Genomic DNA, 21,450 nt, shown 5'->3' with positions numbered 1-21,450 from the left:
CATTTCCCATTTTTTTCCTTGCTATAACCCTTGAAATATTCATGTCTTTACTCGTTTCCTTTGAGGATGGCCACCGAGAAAGGCAAGGAGAAACCTACCCCCAAATCCACAGCAAAGAAAGGAACTAAAAGAGCATTAGTGGCAAAGCCATCTTCAACTGCTGTTAAGCCCTCAACAAAAAGAATTAAAAGGATTATAAAGGTCGATGAAAAGGAGAAAGCCTTCCCAGCAAAGGACACTGCACGATTTCCCAATCGTTACTGTGAGCAGATGTTCCCCATTCTGGTAGCTCGGAATTACAACAACGAACACCTTCTTATCCTTTCACCTCATATTGCCAAATTTGTTGAGCCGCAGATTGCACAAAGACATTGGAGATTCCTACAGAGACAGCCACGATATGTTAATCTTTCTTGGGTAGTTGAGTTCTACTCCAATTTCTACCTGCCGACCCTGCAGTATGTTTATGTTCGTCAGAAGCAAGACCCCATTACAGAAGAGGCCATTCAGCGAGCCTTAGATCTTTCCCCTGCTCCAGAAGGACTGGACGTATTTCAAGAAGCCGCACTCAAGCGCCAGGCGTACAAATTTGACTGGGACGCTGTTCTCAGAGTTATCGCACAACCTGGCAGCAGATGGATTTTTGGATACCATCGTTCCCGTCCTAAGGGAATATTGGCTTCCGCACTCACCTTAGAGGCTCACGTATGGGCACAGATTATGTCCCATTACGTCTTTCCGAGCACTCATGAGTCCTCCTTCACTGCAAACATGGCCGTTCTACTATGGTGCATCCTTACAGACCAGCCTCTAAATCTACCGAGACACATCCGGAACACTATGGGACACGTGCAAATCGCGGGAAACTTACTTTTCCCCGCCTTGGTCTCTGATCTTGTCTCAGCAGCCGGAGTCTCCTACAGAGTTGGGGACACCAAAGCCATACTTCCACGGGATGATTAATACGTCCTTAACGAGAGATATCTCAGGCCACCACTAGCCACTACTAGCCAATCAGCAGAACATGCTGCAGACATTCCACCTTCTACTAGTCAGCTACTGCATCAAATACTGGAGAGGTTGGACCGGCAAGACCAGAAAGCGAAGCTATGAGAGCGCCGCAACCACCGTCATTTTAAATACCTCAAGGAGCTACTCATAGGCAACCACAGACCTGACAAGGACTCAGGCACTCCGGACTCCACTTCCTTTACAAACACAGGGAGCCATGACGGCCCTGACTGTGGAGATCCTGCCACCAGCCCACCCTTGTTCCTGACAGATGGCACCGAAGACGGTGCAAAGCCTTAAGTGTGGGGAGGTCGGTCAGTACCTGACTTCCAAGGTAATTCTTTCCCCCTAACACCAATTTCTTTTTCTTTAGAATAGGATAGATTGCATATTAGTAGGTTAATTGCATGCATGTTCTACCTGATTGAAAAGATAATAAGTTTCTTTTAAGACCATATATATTTTTGAAAATTTCACTAATTTAAATCAAAATATTTATGTTAAATTTGTTTGAAGTTGAAATTGGAACAGGATTTTTGAGCTAAAAGAACACACAACCCGTGAGACTTTGAGCCTAAATACATGGTTACACTATTTAACCATAAACATTTCTATTTCTCATGTGTTTTCTTCTCTATGATTATAATCTGAATTTTGTTTTATCCTATATGTCCAATGTTAATGTGTTATGTGCATGCATATGATTGAGGCCATTTTTTGTTTAGCTCATGTATCCCAAATAAGCCAACCCTTTTAATTACCTTTGTTAACCACTTTGAGCCATTTTTAATCCCATTTGTTCTATATTTTACCCCATTACTAGCCTTAAGTAGAAAAACAATGAAAAATCCCAATTGAATCTTTGGTTAGCTTAAGATAGAATTTGTGTGTTAACTGAGTATGGGAAAATTGTGGGAAGAAGGGGTAATAGGAGAATATTTCATGATAAAATAAAGAGAATTTGGGTACCTACTCATGTGAAACCATAAAAGAAAGATTACAATTCTATGTGATAAAAAAAATTAAATTTCCTTTATTTTAGTGAATAAGGGGACAAAATCACCCCAATGATAAGTCAGAGTTTAATAATAAATGCTCCTGTGATAAAATTAAAATAAAGGTTGATGCATGAGTATGGAATGTGAAAAGGAGATTTTGGGTAGCTAAGATGAATGTTGAAATTATATAGAATACATGTATGTTAGGTGAGAGCTTAGGTTAATTAAACATTCAATGTATAAGCTCACTTAGCCATATGTATACCCTCACCTTACCTTAGCCCCATTACAACCATGAAAAGACCTCATGATGTTTGCATTGGCACTTTAAAATTGTTGATTGATTAGGTGAAAAACAAAATTTTTGAAAGCATCATTAGAAAAGGATAGAGTGATTACCCATATACTAGAGATGATTAGAGTGCACACACACCAACAGTAAGGGTTCAATGCTCGGTCATGTATTCCCTGCTTTCACGAGCTACCTTCTTACAAATTTACCTGCTCGTACTATATGATTTGAATTAGTGAAATCTGCCCCATGTTTTGTCTTAGAGAACTTATGTAATTTTAATCATGTAGACAAAATCATATAGCTGCATTCATATGTATATAGGTTGCATTGCATTGCATGAGTCTTACATGTCCCTATTGATTCATATTTATCTCCTTCAATTTAGCATGAGGACATGCTAATGCTTAAGTGTGAGGAGGTTGATAAACTGCTATTTTATGATTCATATTGTGTTTAATTGTGTGCTTTTATCAAGTCTTCGCCCACTTATTCATATGATTTGCATGTATTTACAATTCCTTCCTAAAAATATTCTATGATTGGAAACTTGCTTCCTAGAGACCTTTTTGTTGTATATTTTTATTTTCCTTCGTACCATTCGATGCCGTGATCTGTGTGCTAAGTGTTTCAGGCTTCATAGGGCAGGAATGGCGTAAGGAATGAAGAGAAAGTGTGCAAAAGTGGAAGGAACACAAAGAATTGAGGAGATGACCAGCGAGAAGTCACGCGGTCGCATGGCTCACGCGACCGTGCGAAATGGAAGAAATCACAATGACGCGCTCGCGTGCCTGACGCGACCGCACAGATTGGAAGCTGCACGAATGACGCGAATGCGTGGACGACGCGCACCCGTGGTACGACAAATGCTGAGTGACGCGAACGCGTGGACGACGCAGCCGCGTGACGTGTGCAATCTGCAAAATTACAGAAGCCGCTGGCATAGTTTCTGGGCCGCTTTTAAACCCAGTTTTCGGCCCAGAAACACAAATTAGAGCCAGGGAACATGTAGAGACAAAGGCAACAATTCATTTCGCATAATTTCAAGTTTTTAGATCTGATTTTACTCCTCCCCTAGGTTTCTCTTTTTGACATTCATAAATTAGGACTTGAAGATTTTTGGCTTTAGCTTTTGAGAAGAGTCTACCTCCGGTACTGGTCATTATAGTTTTTTATTTACTTTTCATTTACTCTTCCATATTCTTAATTTTTCCAGAGTTGACATTGGATTATTTTCATAGTTTATTAATGCAAAACTATTTTTACTTTTAATTAATCTCTTTCATTATTGTTTATTATGTCTTCTCTTATTTCCCCCATTGATTTTGTGAGGCCTACATTTATGATGATAGAGTAGTTCCCCAACTTAATTGGGAGTTGATTAAAGGAAAACCTTGAGTTGGAATACTCAAGAGTTCAATTGTAATTGGTTCATTGTTGGTTGGCTTGTTAGTCACTAACTCTAATCCTTCCCAAGGGAGAGGATTAGGACTTGTGAATAGAAGTTTACTTTTAATTTGGCTTTCCCTCTTTCGTTGAGGGTTAACTAAATGAAAACAATGACTAATTATTAATGATCTTGATAAAATTCCAACAAGGATAGAACTTCCAATTAATCTTCTCCCGGTCAAGATTTTATTTAAATCATATGAATTCTCTAATTTAATTTTCTGTTCATCAAACTCAAAACCCATTTTGAAAACCTCTGATTGATAAAATAGCACATCTTTCTGCAACTCGTTAGGAGACGACCTGGGACTCATACTCTGAATATTTTATTTCTAAAATTTGTGACAACCCCTTTCTAAATTGACAAGTAGATTTTTGCCGGTTAAGAACTATACTCGCAACGCTATTTCTCTAATTAATTCTTAATCTGCCAATTTCCGCTCCTGTCAAAGAACTCCGTCAAAACTTGGAGACATTGATTTTGAATGATGGAGCTTATTGGAAGTCCAATTATTAGTGGATGTTCAAGGATGGATTCAAGCACAAGCCACCTTGATGAGGAGCTCTCCATAAGTCCAACTTAAGGACAATAAACAAAAGTGCTAGGTGGGAGACACCCCACCATGGTAACATCTTTTCATTTTTTTTGTTTTTTGTAAATATTAGTAGAAATTAGTTTGAATTCATGTTTTAGTTAGTTTGTTGAGCATAATAGGTAGTCTAGGATGTTAAATAAGATTTTTACGGTGTTTTGGTAGCTGTTTGGAGGTTTGGAATACTTGGTTTGGTGCAAGAACTTAGAAAAATTTTGAAAAATAGAGCACCAACCTACGCGTACGTGTGCCGCACACATTTTTTACCATCCACGCGCACGCGTCACCCACGCGTACACGTGGATGCAAAATTTCCACCTCTCAGCCAAAAACTCGAGAGTTGCGCCTGCATTGTGCGCGTTTTGTGCCTTTTGCACAAACCAACCCACCGCGTAAGCGTGAAGGACATGCACGCGTTGACTCTCTGGTCTGCTAAGAACGCGTACGCATGACTCACGCATACGCGTTGATTCCATTTCACCAATCCACGCTTACACGTCGATGGACGCATATGCGTGGATTACCCTGTTCTCTTTTTCCCCTTCCTCTCTTCTTTTCTTTCTTCTTTCCTCTTTCCTTCTTCTTTCTTTCTACCTTTCTTCTTCTCTCCTCTTCCTTTCTTACTTTATTTTTTTCCATGTCTAAAAAAAACAAGTTTTTTTTCTCATCTTTCATTTTCCTTTGTTCATAGCATTTGCATACTTTTATTCATTGTATTTTTAATTTTGTTTTTATAGCTTGTTCTTATTTTCTTTTCTAAGTTTCTTATTTTAATAATGGTGTTGAATTTTTTTACTCAATTTTTGAGAATTTCTTGGTTATTTTGGTGCCTCTTGACTTGTTTGATATTATTGGGTGATGAAACTTTTAAAATCAATGCTCAATCTTTTATGACTCTTGTGTTCTTTGTGCATTGATATGACCTCATATTGTCTTTCATGACCCACTCTCTCTTGTTTGAACTTGATGCTTTTGAGTGCTCTTTATTCTTTGACTTTACTCTTGCATCAAGTTTAATGATATGCCTTAACTTATATTGTTTTCTCACTTATATGTTGTAGCTACCATATAGTTGAGAACCCTACTTTATTTGGCATTAGCCCCGCCTATGTTCTGTTTGCTTTGATATCTTTGCTATAGGCTTAATTTTCTTTCTTTTTCTCTCCTTTTAGGTTGGCCGCCAAGAAAGAAGAAAAGAAAAATTTTCTAGATGGGGCAACAAACAAGTTCATCTGCACAATCTTTTGAAGAAGCTCATCAGTTGTTTCAACCCATCCACCTTGCTCTTCTTTGCATGCACCGAGGACGGTGCAATCTTTAAGTGTGGGGAGGTCGTCTTACCAATTTTCGTGGGTAACAATTTCCTTTTTCAACACCAATGTTAGCTAGTTGTTGCATTACATGATAGGTTGCATGTTAGTTAGAATTTGTACATATTTTTACCACTTCTTTCTTATTAGGACTACTTGGTTAGGGTGATGATTTCTTTTCCAAGAAACTGTTTTAGGACACCCTACCAATTTGAAAATTACTTTTGTTGAACTTGCTTAAAGAATTTATTTTGGAACATGGTTTTTGAGCTAAGAACACAAGCTTGTGAGATTTGAGCCTAATTGTGTGGTTACATCTTATAACCACTTATTTCCCTTCTTGTGTGCAATTGTTCTCTTTCTATGATTGTGATCTTTGATTTGTTTGATTCTTTATGTCCATTATTCTATGTATTCATGCATTTATATGATTGAGGTCATCATTTCATTTAACTCACTTACCCAAATAGCCTACCTTTTACCTACCATTGTTAGCCAACTTTGAGCCTACGATTAACCCATTCATTCTTAATTTTAGCACATTACAAGTCTTAAAGCGAAAAATAATAAATGTCCTTTATTTGGATCTTTGATTAGCTTAGGCTAGTGATTGTGAGTATCATTCAAGTGTGGGGAAACTTGGGACATTAGTTGGGATAAAAGGGTATTTTGTATTTCTGTCAGGAATTTAGGGAATTGGGTACATGCTCATGTATTAATTATATGTAAAATCATATGCATTGATGCCTTTGTATATGCTTTTTTGTGAAAAATAAAGGAAAAAAATGATAAAGAAAAATAAAAAATTTATATATAAATAAAAAGAAAAATATAGAAAAAAAGAAAAAAAGAGAAAAAAAAAAAGCAATAAAAGGGGACAAAATGCCCCAAAGTAAAGATTAATAAAGGTCAATGCATATGTGTGGTAATCAAAAGAAAATGCATGAGTATGTAAAAAAGTGAAGAATGGGTAGTTAGGTTAGCACTTAAATTGTATAGGTTGCCATAGGTTAGGTGGGAAGTTTAAGTTGATCAATGATTCAAATTTTAGTCCACTTAACCATATACAATCCTACCTTGACCCTAGCCCCATTACAACCTATGAAAAGACCTTATGATAAATGCATGCATGCATTGAATAATTGTTGATTGTTAGATAAAAAAACAAATCTTAGAAAGCATGATTAGGGGAGAATTGAGAGAATCGACCCTATACACTTGAGCGACTAGAGTGCAAACACTTCCGGTCAGGGTTCAATGCTCAATTCCGTGATTCCCGGCTTTCATGAGCGTTCTTCTTGCAAGTCTATTTGAACTTCATTTTTATACTTCAATTGGTAGGATTCATGAATCGTCATATGATCTTGGCCCTACATGTGCATGTATGTCTTGGAGATTGATTTACTTTTAACTAAGTAGGTAGGATCATTTTGCATTTAGTTGCATTCATTTAGATAGGATGCATATAGATAGATTGCATTGAATAAATGTTCATACTCCTTTTCTTGTCCTTCTTGGTTTAGCATGAGGACATGCTATTGTTTTAAGTGTGGGAAGGTTGATAAACCCCATTTTTAGGGTTTATCTTGTGTTGAATTTAGAGGGTTTTGTCAACTTGTCTCCCATTTATTCACTAAAATAGCATGATTTTGTAAATTCTCCTTTAGTTGTGCTTAAGAGTAAAAACATGCGTTTTGGGTCTTAAAATAGCTAAATTTAATTCACATTGATTCCATTAGATGCCTTGATATGTTTGTTAAGTGATTTCAGGTTTAGGAGGCAAAGGTTGGAATTGAGGAAATGAAGAAAAAGCATGTAGAAATGGAGAACTCATGAAGAAATGAAGGAATCGCAAAGCTGTCAATCTTGACCTCTTCACACTTAATCGATCATAACTTCAGCTACAGAAGTCCAAATGAGGCGGTTCTAGTTGCGTTGGAAAGCTAACATCTGGGGGCTTCAAAATGATATAAGATTTGTTATTGTTGCCTAGCATTTAAGGACGCGTACGCATGATGTACGCATACACGTCAATGCTCACACATGACTCACTAAAGGCAACTCATGGCCAGTGATTTCTGAAACATTTTGGGCCCAATCCAACTCATTTATGATGCTATTTAACCCAAGGATTGAAGAGAGATGAGGCAATTAGTTAGATAGTTAGTTTTAGTTGAGTTTTATTAGGCTTTATTTAGTTTCTAGAGAGAGAAGTTCTCTCTTCTCTCTAGAATTAGGATTAGGATTAGGTTTAATTCTTCTCTAGATCTAGGTTTAATTCATGCTTTGATTTACTTTTCCTTTACAATTTCTTGTTCCTCTACTTCTCCTCTCTCTAATTTTGTACTTTACTTCTTGTAATTCTTTAATTTTATGTTGATGCACTCTTGTTTCTTCTATTTCTCTTTTAATGCAATTTATGATTTATGTTCCTTTATTGTTCATTTGATTTGTTGATTGTTAATTTCTTGCTATTAGTAATTGTATATTTACTTTTCTTCCAATTTTATCTTGCTTTCCTTTGATACCTTCCAAGTGTTTGATTAAATGCTTGAAAAGATGCTAGAATATAATTTTCTCCTCTTGGCTTAAGTTAAGTAATTGATGACACTTGAGTTATCAAACTCTCTTGTTGATTGATAATTAGAGATTGCTAATTGACTTGAATGCCACTAAGCAAGTCTTTCCTTAGGAATTGGCTAGGAGTTGTAGAATCAAGTTAATTCATCCACTTGACTTTTCTCAATGGTTAGAGGTTAACCAAGTGGGAGCAATGAAGAATTCTCATCACAATTGATAAGGATAGCTAGGATAGAACTTCTAGTTCTCATACCTTGCCAAGAGCTTTGTTAGTTGTTAGTCTATTTCCTTTGCCATTTATAATTCTTGTCTATTATCTCAAAAACTCCAAACATACTTCATAACCATTAACAAGAACATTTTATTGCAATTCCTAGGGAGAACGACCCAAGGTTTGAATACTTCGGTTTATATTTTTAGGGATTTGTTACTTGTGACAACCAAATTTTTGTATGAAAGGATTATTGTTGGTTTAGAAACTATACTTATAACGAAAATTTATTGTGAATTTTTAGATCACACAAAAATCCATTCATCAATTAGTGCATATTATAGTATAATTTGAAACTAAATTAATTCACAAAAGAAATCCAGTTGATATTAAATTAATATTATTTTCGTCAATCATATATTCTTTCTAAAATGTTCAGACAAATTTAAATAATGTCTTGATTTTATTTTTAAAAAACTATACTATAAGATCACCAAGAGGATAAGCACTTTGCTTTTTTAATCAATGGTGTTGAGTTTATGTTTTAAGAATGAATATTTTTCCTTTAAATATGAAAAAGGGAATTTAAAGAAAAAACATAGTTGGAGACCATAAAAGCAAATTCCCTAATTCCTATATATATGGTAAATTATTATCCGTATCTGTTTAGTTATTTTTATATTTAAAATAAAAGATATTGTTTTTTTTTTAAATAAAAGATGTAGTTTTATTTAAGTTAAAAAATAAATGGGCTTTTATTACTTCATGACCTTTATTACCAAGCATACAAAAGCCAATAAAGTTTTAGAGAAATATTGAGTAGTGAACAAATTATTTTTGTAACTAAATTTATTTAAGTTTTTTTATGCGTCTTTTTTCTTTCTCTTTCTTTAGCTAAAATTTTTAATTATTAATCCTTAAATTGTTGGATCAACTTAATTAGTTGAACTTGATTATTACTAAAATAATTTAATCATATAATATCACCGAAAATTTTATTATGATATAGTTTAAGATTTATCACTACACCAAATTAAATGAATAGCTACACTTATTTTATGATCCTTATTTAAATAATCGTTATTAAATAAAATAGTGACACTTATTTATATAATTTTTTTAGCGTCACTAAAAATTTAAGTGTTCTAGTAATAAGAAACATAGCAATTTATTCGTTTCTCACTTTTTTTCTTTTTTTATTTTCTATTTCTGAGAACCATTTCTATTTTTCAAAATGAAATTGGATCGTTGCTTGTTAAATGGCACTGTTTTGGTTTTTTTTTTTTTAAAAAAAAACCCCAACATTCAGCCCTCACTCACTCACCCCCTTCCCCCAACACCCCCTGTTCATGAATCACTATCTCTGAACTCAAGCAAAGTTCAAAATCACCTAACCAAAACCCTAGGTTCTCCCTGCAACGATTCTGAGACAGTGTTGCCGCCGTCTGTGCTGTCGGTGCCTCTGCGTCCTCTCTTGTAGCCCAGGCCCTCTCTTGTAGCTTGGCGTCCTCCTTCCCGCTGTCCCCGTTCTCCCTGGCTTCTCTGTTCGAGGTTGGAGTAGCTTGCTGTCGTGTCGCCACCGTGTCACTGGTCACCGGTCGCCGTTCGTGTCTCCACCGAAGGTTAGTGGCTAGAAGATTTTGAATCTTTTGCCATCGCTCCGAGGTCAATCTTTCCTCTTTTACTCTTCTTCCATTTCGAAAGATCTGTGCATGTTCGATTAATGTTTCAAAACGCCTACTCTTCTGTTACCTAGGGTTTGGATAATCTGACATACCTAAGAAACTATAGGCAAACAGAAAAAGAAAAGAGAGCAAGATCTGGTTGTCTAGGTTTGCGTTACTTTGAGTGTTGTGTTCAACTAAAGATCTTAAATCTTGTATTGTTTATTTTATTTTCTTTTTAAAGTATTGGATTAGCATCAAATTTGTGTGTAATTGTATTTAGTTTCTGTTACTGCGTTATTGTCATGCTTTTGAAGTGTTTCAATTTGCTTTTGTTGCTGGTTGTAGATCTCTGATGGCTTGTCAAGGGGAAAGAAACTGGAAAAAATGGAAAATTTGGTAAAAACAGTGGGTAAATCATCGTTAATTGGTTACTATTTGATTTGATTATGTCATTTGGTATTTGGAGCATTCTAATTTGAAAGTAAAACTCTTTTGTGCAGGTAAATGAGCTGTGGAAAACAAATATGAGACATCAAGATTCGTCTCAGGTTCTGAACAAAGATATTATATATCATTTTGTTCTCTGTCTTATGTATTGCAGAATGTAGGAGTTTTCTATCTCTCTTTTCTGCATTTTTTTTATTGCTGTTTCATGCATGCCACTTAAATGCATTCCACTTTTTTTTTGATGCTAACCATAATAATAATGAATCATACTATAAATAACATTTGACCAATACTAATTGGAAATTGCCAGAATTGGATAAATTGGTAAAATGAGGCACAAACCATTAACACTCTTGAATTTGGTCTATGGAGAATGAAGTTGACTACTCATCCCAGTATTTCAAACTCATATTATTGATCCTGAATGTTGATTTACTCATATCAAAGTAGTGGGTTTAAAATTAGAAATAAAAACCTTATACTTACATAAAATCCTAACTGCCTCTTTTTTGTTCAAAAAAATTCCATGTAAACTAAATTACTAAATTGTTGCCTGTATGTCTAGGGAGGAATTGAGGAAATGGTTTCTTTCTATGGAATCTGCACTCTTTCACCACTGATTTTGTAATCAAACTGCTGAAGCTCATGTAGTATCTACTTACACGTCATGGTTTTGTATTTCAAGTATGGTATTTACTTATCATTTACATTGCTTATGAGTGCACATCGGGCCATCATGGAAGAATTTAACCTTCCTTGCAAGGCTGTAAGCAATGCAAAGTTTGAGGTAACGTTCTTGTTGCTCTTGTATTCAAAATTGTTATCCAAATTGAATTAAGTAGCCACAGGTGCTGCTTATTGCCTAATAATTAGAATCTTTCAATTTTCACAGGTTGAAAGAAAAATTGGAACAAATTGCACGTTCTATTGGTCATAACCTGTCTTTATCCACTAGTAAGATTGCTTTCGTTTCTTGACCATGTAATTTATGTAACTCTTTTCAACAGAATTATGTGCATGCTCAATAATGTATGGTGAATTAACCTTGCTAAGAATATGCGAATCCACTACCAATGTGAATCCACTACCAATGTGGCCATTCTTAAAGTGGTTTATTTGTACTACCACTCTGCTATAAAGAAATAAAATCGTCAATTTTTAAAAGTTGTCGTTTGTTTTTCTAGTTGAATTTTACAAGTTATTTCGTGTTTTTTGTTGTTTTATTAAAACTAATTGCCCATGCTTTTTCTTTTGTTGATGATGGTGTGTTTCATCATGTTAGCTTTGCATATTTTGCAACTTTGATGTTAATTGATCTTTTTTTCTTACATGTGGATATTTGTTACTAGCTCCATATCATTCTTTTAAAGCTACATAGTTTGAGATACACAAGTGCTTTTCCAAGGATAATGTTGGGGCGCAAAAATGTCTTGGATGAGGCTCGATTTTAGTATCAAACCAATGAAGCAAATCAACTGCAGTTGTTTGAGAATAGTGAGTTTTCGCCTTCATTTTGTCATGGAATAATGGAAGTAGCTACTGACCCTGACTATAGGTTCGATCTAGCCATCCAGCCTGGGAGATTAGAGGTTGCAAAGGTAAGTTAAAAAATTTTTCATGTGCCTGAAATGAGATAGCCTTTGACTTATAAAAGTTTTATAATGTAACTTACTGATTACTTTCTTGTTTCACTTTAAATTATGAGAACTACTTATCCTTTTTTCTCCTCTTTGATCAGAGAATTGCCATGGAAGTGCAGATTGAGTCTAAATGGAAGCAGTTGGGAGAATTATCCATGTCTACTGGAAAGGTGTTTTTCTTTATAGATGCTGATTATAGTAGGATTTTAAATATTTATTGTTATTGTCACTGTTAGTAATGATCCAGGGGCTTTGATGTTGATCATTCTTCTTAACTAATGGATTCTAGCATGGTTTAATTTCATCTTTATTAGCATGTTTATTTACTGCATTTCATGATTTCTCATAAAATTGTTATTAGCAATATTCTCAAAATGCATTCTAATCATTGCATTATCTCATTTGCAGAGGACAAGAGTTGTTTGTGAAGCAATTGTTGAAGCTGGATACTATTAAGGTTGAAGGTGAAACGAAATTGCAGAGAAAAATTGAGGATTAAGTTACAACTACAATTGTTAGCTTTATATGTTCGGATTAAGTTAGAATTTTTTGAATTTACATTTTATAGATTACGACTATGTAAAACTTGTAGAATTCAACTTTTAAAATATATTGTTTCTAATTTGTAAAACTTGTGCGATTGAGTTTAAATTTGTTGAAATATAATGCCATTTATTATTTTGTTGGTAGACATATAAATTATTATTTATTATAGAAATAATTTTTGCAATAATTAATAAAAGAAAGCATTGATGTTGGAGAGATTATGAAAGTTTAAAACAGTCACTAAATAAAGGAAAAAACTGTCATAGAAACTAGTAATTTAGTTACGGCTTTAAATAAAAAAAACCGTCACTAAAAATATTGTGACAGTTTAAATAATAACTAAATATACCTAAAAACTGTCATAAGAACTAGTAACTTAGTGATGGTTTAAAATAGTTATGAAATATAAGAAAAAATATCACACGAATTAGTAATTTAACGACAGTTTCAAAACGTCGCGAAAATACATCATAAAAAACACCTTTACAAGTGTTGCAAATCAGTGACAGTTTCATACTTCAAAAACCGTTACAAATAATTTAGCGACACTTCTTACCAACGGTGGTCCAAAATCGTCACTATGTTAGCTGGCGACGCTCAAATATGTGACGCTTTTTTTAACCGTCGCAAAATCATTTAGTGACAGTTAAAACTGTCGCCAAGCATTAAAAAAAACCGTTGCCAAAATGCTGTTTTGTTGTAGTGTATTTTTAAATTTTAAATTATAAACAATCGCTATATATATTTTGTTAAAGAGAAATGAATTTCATTATGAACCTTAAGAAGTTAATTTTGCATTCGAATTTAAAAAAAAAAAGTAAATAATAGAGATAAAAATAAGAATATATATTTTATAAATAGAAAAAATAAGAGTAGAAGCGTAGAACTAAACTATTTCTTAAAGAAAGAAAACAATATGTTATCTAATTTTCTTATTTCATTATATTTTATATATTTTAAAATTAATATTTTATTTTTTCATTATAGTTTGGTGATATTTAAATTATAAGATATAAACTTATGACTATTTTTTTATGTCAAGTTGAATTTTTCTTAAAATTATACTTTTTAGAATGATATTATTCATGCCACAAATTTTATATAGTAAACAATTTATATTCTTGTATGTCAAACATAATTTCTACGCGTGTATATACACATAGTTATTATGCCATGCACTACTTATTTTTTTATCTAAAATCTAGCAGTTATTATTATTATTATTATTATTATTATTATTATTATTATTATTATTATTATTATTATTATCTCATAAATTCTCAGTTCTATTGGTTCAATAAAAAAAATCGAACAAATTACATACAATAAAGAAGGAGACCCATTTTTTTAATTTTATTTTATAAAAATTCAAGAATCTAATTAAAAAACAAAGTTGTTTTTTATTATTATAATTTTGATTATTTTATTAATATTTTTTATTTCTTTCTTTTAAATTATTAAATATTTTGAAATAGAAATAAATAAATATTCTATTTTAGAATAGAACGAAAAAATAGAAATATTTAAAAATTAGAAATAAAAAAATAATTTAAATTTTTTTAAATTATTTTACTCAACTTACGATTTTCTCAAAAAATTTATTAATTTTGAATCATAGAATGGATAATTGTCATAGATGATTATAACTGTCATACCTCTATCCTATGTTTTATTTCATTTCTTTGGCAATAATAAAAAAAACTTTTTGAATTATGAGGAAAAGAAAAAGAATTCAATACATAAACGTAGCATTTAAAGAATATTCTTTATTAATCTTATTTTTCAGTTATTTAATCTCCTTGTCTTACCAAGTTTCATATTAGTTAGATTAGTAAACAAATAAAAAAAAAGTAAATTACTAAAAGAATGAATAAAAAAGATAATAATATATGTATATGAAGAAATTCGTCCACTCTCAATATATTTTATAGACTCTCCTACAAAAAAAAAACTTAAAGATACCAATTCCAAAGCATCAATTACTTGTCTATCAATATAATGATTTATTTTAGCTAATTTTTTTATATTTATAATGAAAAAACTTCCATAAAAATCATCTAGATAACCACGATTAGATGACCAATCATATATAGCATTGATTATTTTTTGTAAAATTTTTGTTTTATGAACATTTTTTTAAATATATTTTTTAAGTTCAAATTTTCTAAAACCAAATAAACAGGCTTATAGATAAAAGACGCTATAAATATGTTGAGAAAAGACAGACTCACCGAAAATATTGCATTTGTTAAAAATTCAAACTAATCGAAAGAATTTGAAAAAATTTTGATGCAACAGGTTTATAGAAGGGATTAACAACTTGGATAATATATCCAAATTTGTTCTTTCTTGGCTAAAAAAGATTCCTATTACTCCAAACAACAAAGTAAATAATACTAATATAAATATAGAAAAAAACATAATTGTTAATAAAAATAAAATAAGCTTTGAGGTATTGTGGCCAGAGCTTGACTAGTATCTTCGAAGGACATAGGGCTCATAAAAAGGGACTTATCGATGAGAGATATCGGTTCGATCGACAAAACTTATCGAAAGAAGAGAGGTTATCAAAAAGGGGTGAAAATCAACAAGTGAAGACAATTGATGGCAGTTATTAACATAATCCAAAGTGCGGGAACGGTTATTTAAGAACTAACGCACATGAAAAATACATTAGGATTTGATTGGTTAAGGAGTCTTATAAATAGTTGAAGATTGGAAGGAACAAAGGGTTGGAATTCACTTTTTAAAAAATACTCTCGCATACTCACGTTCCAGCGAATTTCTAAGTCTGCCAAGAGCGTTCTTTTCTATAGAATTCCTTCCATGTCTTTTACTTTTTTTTTAAATTTCTTGTAATTTTTTTCTTTTTGCAAATTTATATTTTCAGCAAAGTTGTTCTTTTCATTTTCTTTAGAGTTTCTGAACTTTGTATTTGAATTCAAAGTCCTTCAATCTTGTCAAAGGTAGTTTATCATTTTCTTTAATTCAAAAGTCACTTCTTTTGTTTTCAGTCATTTTTAAAACTGTCCCACCGAGCGTGCCAATTTGTTATGTAGATTTTTCACAAATCTGGTTTGGTTCGATATCTAGTGATCAGGGAGCAAAACCTATTCCTCTTGTCGGTACCAGTTTTCAAAAGTGCATCAAAGATCTTTTTTTACTAGGTTAAAATGACAAAAGAAAATCTGAAATGTAAAGAAAGATAACTACCTTTGATGCATTTTCAAAAACTGATACCGACAAAATGAGTAAGTTTCACTTCCAGATCATTAGATATCAAACCAAACTAGATTAGCAAAAAATCTTCATAACAAATTAACATGCCCAATGGGACAGTTTTGGAAATCAAGTATGTCAAAAGATTTTTGTAATGATCTAGTGTATGCAACTTAGAAGTGGAAGAATTGTGCATTTGGAAGACAAAGTTTTTAATACTAATGGTGGGTCATCTGCAAATGATAATGTTCCTATAGTTGCACAAACCTCGGCGAAGATGACGTCGCATTCGGAAGGTAGTATGTTGGGAGAGAATGCAACGGTTACTAATCTCCTAGTTGGTGCGAAATTTACAACCACAAACTAGCCAGCAAGTGCACCGCGTCGTACCAAGTAATACCTCAGGTGAGTGAGGGTCGATCCCACGAGGATTGATGGATCAAGCAACAATAATTGAGTGATTGCTTAGTCAGACAAACAGAAAATAGTGTTTGAGTGTTCAAAAGCATTAAATAGTAATTTAGAGAATTAGAAAGCAAGCAATAAATTGAGGTGAAAACAATATGAAGAAGGCAGTTAAGGCTTCAGAGTTATCTATTTTCTGAATTGACTTTTCTTATTAATTTATTTTAATCATGCAATATTTAATTCATGGCAAACTATATGTTACAAGACCCTAATTTCTTAGACCTTTCTAGTCTCCTCTAATTCTCATCAACCGCCAATTCTTTGGTCAATTAATTCCAAATATAAGAGGATTATATGTCACGTATCCCGTTAAATACAGATAATTAGAATTTAGGAGAAATTGTTTTCAAGCTGTTATTCAAGTAAAGAGCTTTTCCAAGTTATACAAGAATTCAATTAAAAAGAGGGTCATACTTCCGTTCCACCCAAATTCATAAGATAAAGAACGAAAATAATTCTTGAAATATAAATAAAAACATGAATTAAAATAGAAAAATAATAGTATCAATTCATACAATAGATAGAGCTCCTAACCTTAACAGTGGAGGTTTAGTTGCTCATGGTTCAGAGAGAAAATAAGGATTCAGGTAAATTGTAAAGTGCAGAATGTAAATTGAATAGAATAATATTATCTTTTATATCTAATCCTAATTAATTTAAAATCTAATTTCTAAAATTAAAATAATATCTTTTCCTATTTTAAAATTTAAATTTAAATCAGAATTAATTAAATAATTCGCGCCTTGTAACGTGGGGACCACTTGGCTTCACTGGATCCGTGCCTAACATGGCAGGGAGCTACGCCTTACTTGAGTGCCAAAATGGGGCCCAGAAATCGCCCCCAGTGTTTTCTGCGTTTTCTGCACGTGGCGCATGTCACACGTACACGTCAGTCACGCGTACGCATCAATGGTCTTCTTCGGGTGTCACGCGTACGCGTCAGGTATGCACACGTATCGCTGTGCAAATCTCTAAATCACACGCGCGCGTTAGGTATGCGCATGCATCGCTGTGTGATGAGCGGATAATTTATACGTTTTTTTGGCATTGTTTTTAGTATGTTTTTAGTATGTTTTAGTTAGTTTTTATTATATTTTTATTAGTTTTTAGTTAAAATTCACTTTTCTGGACTTTACTATGAGTTTGTGTGTTTTTCTGTGATTTCAGGTATTTTCTGGCTGAAATTGAGGGACCTGAGCAAAAATCTGATTCAAAGGCTGAAAAGAACTGCAGATGCTGTTGGATTCTGACCTCCCTGCACTCGAAGTGGATTTTCTGGAGCTATCGAAGCCCAATTGGCGTGCTCTCAATTGATGGCCCAAACAGGGGTTCCAAGTCAGCTCAAGAATTCTGGCGTTTAACGCCGGAACTGGCACAAGAATGGGAGTTAAACGCCTAAACTGGCACAAAAGCTGGCGTTTAACTCCAAGAAAAGTTTCTACACATGAAAGCTTCAATGCTCAGCCCAAGCACACACCAAGTGGGCCCGAAAGTGGATTTTTATGTCATTTACTCATCTTTGTAAACCCTAAGCTACTAGTTCTCTACAAATAGGACCTTTTACTATTGTATTCTCATCTTGGTAGCTATCTTGGAGAGTTTTATGCTATCTTAGATCACATTTTGGGGGCTGGCCTCACGGCCATGCCTGAACCTTGTTCTTATGTATTTTCAACGGTAGAGTTTCTACACACCATAGATTAAGGTGTTGAGCTCTGCTGTACCTTGAGTATTAATGCAATTAATATTATTCTTCTATTCAATTCAGCTTGTTCTTATTCTAAGATATCACTTGTTTCTCAACTTGATGAATGTGATGATCCGTGACACTCATCATCATTCTCACCTATGAACGTGTGCCTGACAACCACCTCCGTTCTACATTAGATTGAGTGGATATCTCTTGGATTCCTTAATCAGAATCTTCGTGGTATAAGCTAGAATTGATGGCGGCATTCAAGAGAATCCGGAAGGTCTAAACCTTGTCTGTGGTATTCTGAGTAGGATTCAATGATTGAATGACTGTGACGAGCTTCAAACTCCTGAAGGTTGGGCGTTAGTGACAGATGCAAAAGAATCAATGGATTCTATTCCAACCTGATTGAGAACCGACAGATGATTAGCCGTGTTGTGACAGAGCGCGTTGAACATTTTCACTGAGAGGACGGGACTGTAGCCACTGACAACGGTGATGCCCAATATACAGCTTGCCATGAAAAGGCGTAAGAAGGATTGGATAAAGACAGTAGGAAAGCAGAGAGACGGAAGGGACAAAGCATCTCCATACGCTTATCTGAAATTTTCACCAATGAATTACATAAGTATCTCTATTTTTATTTTATGCTTTATTCATAAATCATACATAACCATTTGAATCTGCCTGACTGAGATTTACAAGATGACCATAGCTTGCTTCATACCAACAATCACCGTGGGATCGACCCCTTACTCGCGTAAGGTTTATTACTTGGACGACCCAGTGCACTTGCTGGTTAGTTGTGCGAAGTTGTGATAAAGAGTTGAGATTGCAATTGAGCGTACCATGTTGATGGCGCCATTGATGATCACAATTTCGTGTACCAAGTTTTTGGCGCCATTGCCGGGGATTGTTTGAGTTTGGACAACTGACGGCTCATCTTGGTGCTTAGTGTTTCAAGGTGATGTCTTATCATCACCAAAGCTGATTGATTCTTATCAATTTAGCTCTTGAATGTGATGTCCTGCTGAAGCTTGGCTAGCCATGTCTAATTTCTTTAGACTGAAGCTTTAGACTAACATTGCATGATTCCTGGAATTCTCATTAAGAATTTTGATATCCTTATTTTCTTTCAATTTTTGTAAAAAAAATCCAAAAAAAATTACAAAATCATAAAAACCAAAAATATTTTTTGTTTCTTGTTGAGTCTAGTGTCTCATTTTAAGTTTGGTGTCAATTGCATGTTTCTGTTCTTCTTGCATTTTTCGAATTCATTCATGTGTCTTAATTGATCTTCAAGTTGTTCTTGATGATTTCCTTGTTCTGATCTTTAAATACTCTTGTCTTGAGTGTTTTGTTGTTTCTCATATGCATTCTCATTTTGTTAGTGTCAGTAGTATACAAACTTCTAAGTTTGGTGTCTTGCATGCATTTTAGTTGCATTTTGATTATTCCTCATCATTAAAAATTCAAAAAAAGATTTTTCTTTGTGTCTTTTTAAGTCAATAAAACAGAGATATGAAGATTCAGAACATACAGCAGAGAAATTACATAGAAAAAGCTGGGCGTTCAAAACGCCCAGTGAGGAAGGAAAACTGGCGTTTAAACGCCAGCCAGGGTGCCTGGCTGGGCGTTTAACGCCCAAAAGGGTAGAGTTTTGGGCGTTAAACGCCAGAATGGATCCATTCTGGGCGTTTAACGCCAGGATGGCACAAGAAGGAAGATTTTGTTTTTAATTCAAATTTTTTTCAAGTTTTCAAAATTTTTCAAAATAAAATCTTTTTCAAATCTTATCTTTTCAATCATATATTTTCAAAATCAATTTCTTTCCTTTTTTCAAAAATACTTGCTAACAGTTAATGATTTGTTTCAACATTTCAAGTATGTTGCCTTTTCTGTTGAGAAAGGCTTAATGTTTGAATCATATCTTTTCTTGTTAGCCAAGTCTTAATTTTAAAAATCAAATCTTTTTAAATTGTTTCTCAATCATATCTTTTCAATCACATTTTTTTTAAAACCATAACTTTTCAATCATATCTTCTTAATCACATCTTTTTCAAAATAGTTTTCAATCATATCTTTTTGATTTCTAATTTCAAAATCTTTTTCAAAAATCACTTGATTTCTTTTTCCACTCTTAGTTTTCGAAAATCAATTAGTATTTTTTCAAAATATTTTTAAAATGTTTTTAATTAATTTTTGAAAATTTCTTCCTCTCTTCTCACATCCCTCTATTTATGGACTAACACTCCTCCTCAATGCACAATTCGAACTCCATTTTTCTTGATAAGTTCGAATTCTTCTACTTCTTCCTTCTATTCCTCTGACACCTCAAGGAATCTCTATACTGTGACATAGAGGATTTCATATTTTCTTGTTTTCTTCTCTTTCATATGAGCAGGAGCAACGACAAAAGCATTCTTGTTGAGGCTGACCCTGAACCTGAAAGGACTTTGAAGCGAAAACTGAGAGAAGCTAAGGCACAACTCTCTGTAGAGGACCTAACAGAAATCTTCAAAGAAGAAGAACACATGGCAGCCAAAAACAACAACAATGCCAACAATGCAAGGAAGGTGCTGGGTGACTTTACTGCACCTACTCCCGACTTCTATGGGAGAAGCATCTCTATCCCTGCCATTGGAGCAAAGAACTTTGAGCTTAAGCCTCAATTAATTTCTCTAATGCAACAGAATTGCAAGTTCCATGGACTTCCATTGGAAGATCCTCATCAGTTTTTAGCTGAATTCTTGCAAATCTGTGACACTTTCAAGACTAATGGGGTTGACCCTAAGGTCTACAGACTTATGCTATTCCCTTTTGCTGTAAGAGACAGAGCTAGGATTTGGTTGGACTCACAACCTAAAGAAAGCCTGAACTCTTTGGAAAAGCTAGTCAATGCCTTCTTGGCAAAGTTCTTTCCACCTCAAAAATTGAGTAAGCTTAGAGTGGAAGTCCAAACCTTCAGACAGAAGGAAGGTGAATCCCTCTATGAAGCTTGGGAAAGATACAAACAATTAATCAGAAAGTGTCCTTCTGACCTGCTTTCTGAATGGAGCGTCATAGGTATCTTCTATGATGGTCTGTCTGAACTGTCCAAGATGTCATTGGATAGCTCTACGGAGGATCTCTTCATCTGAAGAAGACACCTACAGAAGCTCAAGAACTCATTGAAATGGTTGCAAATAACCAATTCATGTACACTTCTGAAAGGAATCCTGTGAACAATGGGACGAATCAGAAGAAAGGAGTTCTTGAGATTGATACTCTGAACGCCATATTGGCTCAGAATAAAATATTGACTCAGCAAGTCAATATGATTTCTC

General features: G+C 33.9%; 1 long non-coding RNA gene and 1 other non-coding gene across 11 annotated transcripts; one reads left to right on the top strand and one right to left on the bottom strand.

The window, feature by feature from the left end:
- The first annotated feature begins 9,746 nt into the window (after positions 1-9,746).
- Positions 9,747-12,882, top strand: LOC130954904 (uncharacterized). 10 transcript variants are annotated; one of them, XR_009076485.1, is made up of 8 exons: positions 9,747-10,066; positions 10,457-10,507; positions 10,612-10,659; positions 11,124-11,345; positions 11,451-11,512; positions 11,908-12,156; positions 12,297-12,368; positions 12,607-12,882. It is a non-coding gene; the product is annotated as an uncharacterized LOC130954904 (long non-coding RNA). The 10 variants fall into 10 exon arrangements; XR_009076486.1 differs by having other exon boundaries at positions 10,612-10,715; XR_009076482.1 differs by having other exon boundaries at positions 10,457-10,516.
- Positions 12,883-21,063: 8,181 nt separating this feature from the next.
- LOC130959227 (small nucleolar RNA R71) lies at positions 21,064-21,167 on the bottom strand. The gene has a single exon (XR_009078320.1). It is a non-coding gene; the product is annotated as a small nucleolar RNA R71 (small nucleolar RNA).
- Between the last annotated feature and the right edge of the window lie 283 nt (positions 21,168-21,450).

The sequence above is a fragment of the Arachis stenosperma genome, chromosome 10 (genome assembly GCF_014773155.1).
Source record: "Arachis stenosperma cultivar V10309 chromosome 10, arast.V10309.gnm1.PFL2, whole genome shotgun sequence".
NCBI lineage: Eukaryota > Viridiplantae > Streptophyta > Magnoliopsida > Fabales > Fabaceae > Arachis > Arachis stenosperma.
Note: the sequence above shows the minus strand (reverse complement) of the source record. Positions and strands in the feature narration are given on the sequence as shown.